Source organism: Sinocyclocheilus grahami, unplaced genomic scaffold (assembly GCF_001515645.1).
Source record: "Sinocyclocheilus grahami isolate Dianchi unplaced genomic scaffold, SAMN03320097.WGS_v1.1 scaffold1636.1, whole genome shotgun sequence".
NCBI classification, from domain to species: Eukaryota; Metazoa; Chordata; class Actinopteri; order Cypriniformes; family Cyprinidae; genus Sinocyclocheilus; species Sinocyclocheilus grahami.
This window is the reverse complement of record NW_015506815.1, coordinates 35,085-40,773: the sequence shown is the minus strand read 5'-3', so window position 1 is coordinate 40,773 and position 5,689 is coordinate 35,085. Positions and strand designations below refer to the sequence as shown.

General features: G+C 43.5%; 1 long non-coding RNA gene across 1 annotated transcript; it reads left to right on the top strand.

Annotated features, from left to right (window-relative positions):
• The first annotated feature begins 3,916 nt into the window (after positions 1 to 3,916).
• Positions 3,917 to 4,204, top strand: LOC107571698 (uncharacterized). Its single transcript, XR_001607224.1, has 2 exons — positions 3,917 to 3,994; positions 4,137 to 4,204. It is a non-coding gene; the product is annotated as an uncharacterized lncRNA (long non-coding RNA).
• The last annotated feature ends 1,485 nt before the right edge of the window (positions 4,205 to 5,689 follow it).

The window sequence follows — 5,689 nt, the reverse complement described above, 5'->3', positions numbered from 1 at the left end:
GTCTAGTCACAGTTGATCGTCATGAGTCAAATAGAGTCACAGTTTATTATCATGAGTCTGGTCAAGTCACAGCTGATCTTCATGAACCAAGTCACGGCACAGCTGATCGTCATGAGGCAAGTCACGTCACCGCTGATCGTCCAGAGTCACGTCACGTCACAGCTGATCGTCCAGAGTCACATCACTTCACAGCTGATCGTCCAGAGTCACGTGATGTCACAGCTGATCATCCAGAGTCACGTCACGTCACAGCTGATCGTCCAAAGTCAAGTCACGTCACAGCTGATTGTCGAGAGTCACATCACATCACGTCACAGCTGATCGTCAAGAGTCACGTCACGTCACAGCTGATCGTCAGGAGTCTTGTCATGTCCTGTCTGTTGCACCCAGATCTTCAAGGTCAGTCTTTCGGTATCCCAGTCTGGTATCTACTGTGAGGGATACACCACTGGTGTCTGCACGCACAGCTGGTATCCCCAAACCTACTCACTCTAACTCTTCTGTTCCTGAACTAATTCCTCTGTCTGAAGTGTTTCCCCTGATGGGGATCGCTTTTTGGTGTGTTTGGGCTGCATACACCACCACAGAACTCCCAGAGGCGGCGGCGCCCACTATTAGGTCTCCAGAGGTGGAGGCTGAAGCTGCAGAATCTCCTGAGGTAGTGGTGCTCGCTGCTGTGTTCCCCGAAGCAATGGTGCCCGCTGCAGTTTCTCCAGAGGTGGTGCTGCATGCTGCAGAACCTCCCGAAGCGGCGGTGCTCACTTCAGCTCCTTGCATGGTGGTGGTGCCCAGAAACGCACTTTCAACCTGTCAGGTCAAGGTCGAAGGAACCTTTGCCGAACGCACCCTGTATCCTGAGGGCACTACTGTAGAACCTCCAGAGGTGGCGGCACCCACTGCAGAACCTCCAGAGGTGTCAGTAGTACCCACCTATGAACTTCCTGTTTGTCCTGTCACGGCTATGGAGGCCGTTTGTGAACTCTCTGCCTGTCCTGTCACGGCTAAGGAGGCCGTCTGTGAATCCTCATCCTACCCTGTCACGGCTATGGAGGCCGTTTGTGAAAGAATTGTCTGTCCCATCCATGAGACCATATATGCTCTGTCAGTCTCTTGTGTCTCAGTTTTCCCCAGGTCCCAGTCCCTACCAGGGAGGACTCCTGTTCCCGAGTTACGCCCACGGAGGGCTCCTGTTCCCGAGTTAGGCCCACGGAGGGCTCCTGTTCCCGAGTATAGCCCACGGCGGGCTCCTGTTCCCGAGTTAAGCCCACGGAGGGCTCCTGTTCCCGAGTTAAGCCCACGGAGGGCTCCTGTTCCCGAGTATAGCCCATGGCATCCTCCTGTTTCCCTGTCTCCAGTGTCGGCTCCAGTCCCAAGACTCACTCCAGTGCCAGTTCCTCGAAAGCGCTTTGCTGTGCCTGCTCCTCCAGAGCACCCTCCAGTGCCAGCACCACATAAGCGCTATCTTGATCCCCAGTACCGCCCTGGAAGGGCTCTAGATCCTCCGTTCCGCCCAGGAGGGGGTCATGTCCCCGAGTTAGGCCCAGGGTGGGCTCCTGCTGGGGGGGCTCTGTCACGAATCCGGTCCATGAACTTCCGTCTGTTTGCCATCAGAGGTCACCCTTCTCCCATTACATTGACTCTCACACCACACAGACTGTTACACATCACCCTGGACTGCATTTCCCATCAACCATTGCACTGATCACACACACACACACACACACACAGCTGAATCCAATCAGACATGCTACATAAGCCATGGACTTCCTCTCTCTCACTGCCGAGTATTGTCTAGCGTTTTTCACTCTCCAAGTGTTAACTACTTTACCAAACCATTCCATGTTTATGTCCTGTTTGGTCTCTTGTATTGTTCTGCGTTTTCCACTCTCCTAGTGTTAGCTGCTATATGGAGCCTGTTTATTGTCTTAGTTTTGTCTTTTTCTTAGTTCCTAGTTTAGTTTAGTCTAGTCTTGCCTTGCCTGTTTTCCCGTGTATATATTGCTGCCTTTGTTTTTGGATTGCCCTGTCGTTTTGCCGTTTGGACTCTGTTTGCCCATGCCTGGACCTTTTCCTGTGTTCCTGGATTTATCCCTCTAATCTCGCCCTTTTGATTCTGTTCGCCGATCGTTGACCTTCGCTAGCCCTAGGATTATTCTTGTGTCTTGCCCGCCATATACCTGTTTGCCATTGTTCGACCCTGCCTGTGTTTCTGACCTCTCTGCTTTAAATAAAGCTTGCACATGGATCCGCACGTCTCACGTCTCGTCAGCCCCGTTACAGACAGCAAGGTAGCTACCACAGTCAAGGCCTAATTTTTGGATATTTAAAAAAAAATGTAAATAAATTAAGAGAATGATGTGATTTATAAGTTTGATAAGCTTAAATAAATGTTGAATACATGTTTAAAATGTGTGATAAATGATTTGCTTTGCTATAGTGCTTTAGTTGCTTTAATGTTTGTTACTATGCTGTCACATTAATTAGATGTTTTTATTTATTACCATATTCTTTAAATTAGAGATAAGCCTCTTTTCAGCTTGAAATGTTTATGTATTTCTGTGCTTGTTTATATTATTTATCAGGACACACATTTGTATAATGACACAAATATTACTCTGATATAACAATGTAAATATGGTTTATGATGACATTTCTTGAGTATTCATAATTAAGATTGTTTACAAACATAGAAAAATATAAAAATGCAGAATTTTCTTTTTGACGGATAGGTGTACAGTTTTACAGTAAAAAAAATCATTACACCTACGGTGTGTCCCCACAAACCAGATGTGTGTGTGTGTGTGTGTGGTTCATCTACCCCTTGTTGTGTAGTAATACATCAATGATTGACATGAGCGAAATTTGTCCCCTTGAGCATAACAGCTTTTTAAATGATAAATTATGCTAAATGTTGTTTTTGAAAATATCAAAATGCAGAAAGTTTACTGTGATGGATAGGTTTAGGGGTTGATACAGCATTATAATCATTATGTCTATGGAAAGCCTCCATAAAACATGGAGCATAGAACTTTTTCTTACATGACAAACTCTTTTTCCTGCTCCTGGAAAAATGTAAGATGTTTTTATATTTTTAGTGACACCTAAAAATAGTGTAAAGTATTTGCTTTGTTTTATTTTAAGTGTGATTACAATTTATTTATATTCATTTCATTTAAAAGAAGAGAATAAGATCCTTTTACTCAGACAATTGTGTGTGTGCATGTGTGTGAGAGAGAGAGAGAGCATAGTTGGGGTCCATAATATGCTTTGGTCTCTTAAAATGGTTTATTCTTTTACTTATTTTGATATTGCTTGTTCATCATTAGAATCTTCTTTTTCTCACATCCCGTAGAGAGAGAGGGGAGAGACCATAACACACCCTGTGATGGAATGTGGCCGGATGCCCGCATGTGGTCAACAGATACCACCAGATGTGAGAGTTAAATATGCACCTCAGGACATCGTTTATGACCTGTCACTGTTCGAAATTGATCAGTCTTTATATTGATCCACAGAGGATATGCAAGATCACTGGGTCAATGCCGGAAGTTTAATTATGCTAACAACATATGACATACTGACATCTGGAGATTATTAATAGGTCAAAGGTGAACGGGACGCAGGGGTCCTGAAGTGAGAGGTCAGAGGTCGTCTTCAATTAAAGATGTTGTAATTTGGTGGTCCCCTATTTACTACACACGTCTTCAACACACTTCTTGTTGAAACACGTTATGGTGTCCGAGTAGGCTTCAATGTCATCATCAGAAGCAGCCCGGAACATCTCCCAGTCAACTCGTTCAAAACAATCCTGTCGTAAATTCATGTTGCATGATAAAATTTTAGTAAAATATACACTAAACGACCTGCTTAAATCCTGCAGAATACGAGTCTTATTAACACCAAGAAGAAGCTTGTCCAGGTTCAAGGTGAGGTGGATGATGCAGTCCAGGAGGCCAGAAATGCAGAGGAGAAGGCCAAGAAGGCCATCACTGATGTGGGTGTTTGCATTCTGTTACTCTGTGCTAACTGAAACAGTTATTTGACTTTGTTTAGCTGCATGTGGTAGCAAAGAGAGCATTCATGGAAGCTAATTCTATCTATATTGGTTAGCTCATTTTCATTGGCTTATATTTCAGGCTGCCATGATGGCTGAGGAGCTGAAGAAGGAGCAGGACACCAGTGCTCACCTGGAGAGGATGAAGAAGAACATGGAGGTGACTGTCAAAGACCTGCAGCACCGTCTGGATGAGGCTGAGAGTCTGGCCATGAAGGGTGGAAAGAAACAGCTCCAGAAACTGGAGTCCAGGGTAAATTACAGACTAAATACAGACTTAGATGAGCTAACCATGGCAAAGATATGGCAGGTGTCAATAACTCTCTACTGAAGGTGTATGAGTTGGAGAGCATGTTTTTTTCCCCGGTGTTTGGATGGCTGTGGATTAGAGCTTGCAGAAGAGGTGTGTCTTTAAACGCATCACATGACCCCTCCCCCTCTCACACTTATCTCAATAACAGCCTGAATTATTTGAGGCATCAAGTCAGAAAAGTTTGGCAACAACACTTAAAGATCCCCAATGCAACTGCTGCAAAGGTATTGGCTGCACATTGTGCCACTGAACCATATCCCTACTAGCAGAAATCCACTGTCCAGTTTTGGTGAGTCAGTGTCCTGTAGTATCAGTCTCCTGCTCTGAGCTGATGGGACTGAACCTGCTGTGCTCTCCTGCTGGTGTAGCCCACACCCATCAAGGTTCACTGACAAATAAAATCATTTACTGCCACTTTCTACTCATCCCTTCATCTTGGATCAGTCATTAACAAGACATTTTCAACCACAGAAACAGAACGAATGCTGACTGGATGTTTTGACAATATTCTCTGAAATCCCTCCAGACTATTGTCTGCTCTGCAACTTTCATAGCCTACCAAAACATGTTATAGTTGCTTGTATTCTGACTTGACTATTTTACTTTCATGAAGACAGTCTTTCACACAACTGTACTCTAGTAAAAAAGTAAAAATACTTCCCTACATCCTGGATACAATGCAAAAACTACATTCAAGGCAAGTAAATGATTTTGTGGTTCGACGCTTCATATTTGACTTCATGCACTTAGGACAGATGTGGTGTGATTACAACTTAGGACAGATGTGGTGTGATTACGAACAGTGCCATATTCATATAGAAATGCATCTGGAAATGTAACTCACCATACTCAGAACCATTTGGCCCAAAGATGAATAAGTACTACACCACATGTTGACTGTTGTCTGTAAATTTATATTTAAATCAAGCAAAATTCTCAGGCTTGTGACTCTAACACAAAGTCAGTTAATAGCAATCTACAACAATAGTATACTGCAGCAGCTAATAAGTGTAAGCATATAAACTTAAATCTAGAGAGTCTAGAGAAAGTCAAAAACATTGTTTAATACTTTTTATTTATTAATTTATTTCAAAGTACAGTAAATAGAAAAAGCAGTGCACTTACTGAGAAATATTACAGTAATGTCATGATAGGTCAGATAAGTCTTCACCGTGGCCTGGATGAGTAACCTAAACTTCATATTTCAAATATGAGCACTCACTGGGCTATATTTATGATTTGTCCATATATGAACATGCTGTTTATAACTTTGAGGGTCATTATATGAGCATGAAATAAGATTCGTATGTGCAGTGATCACT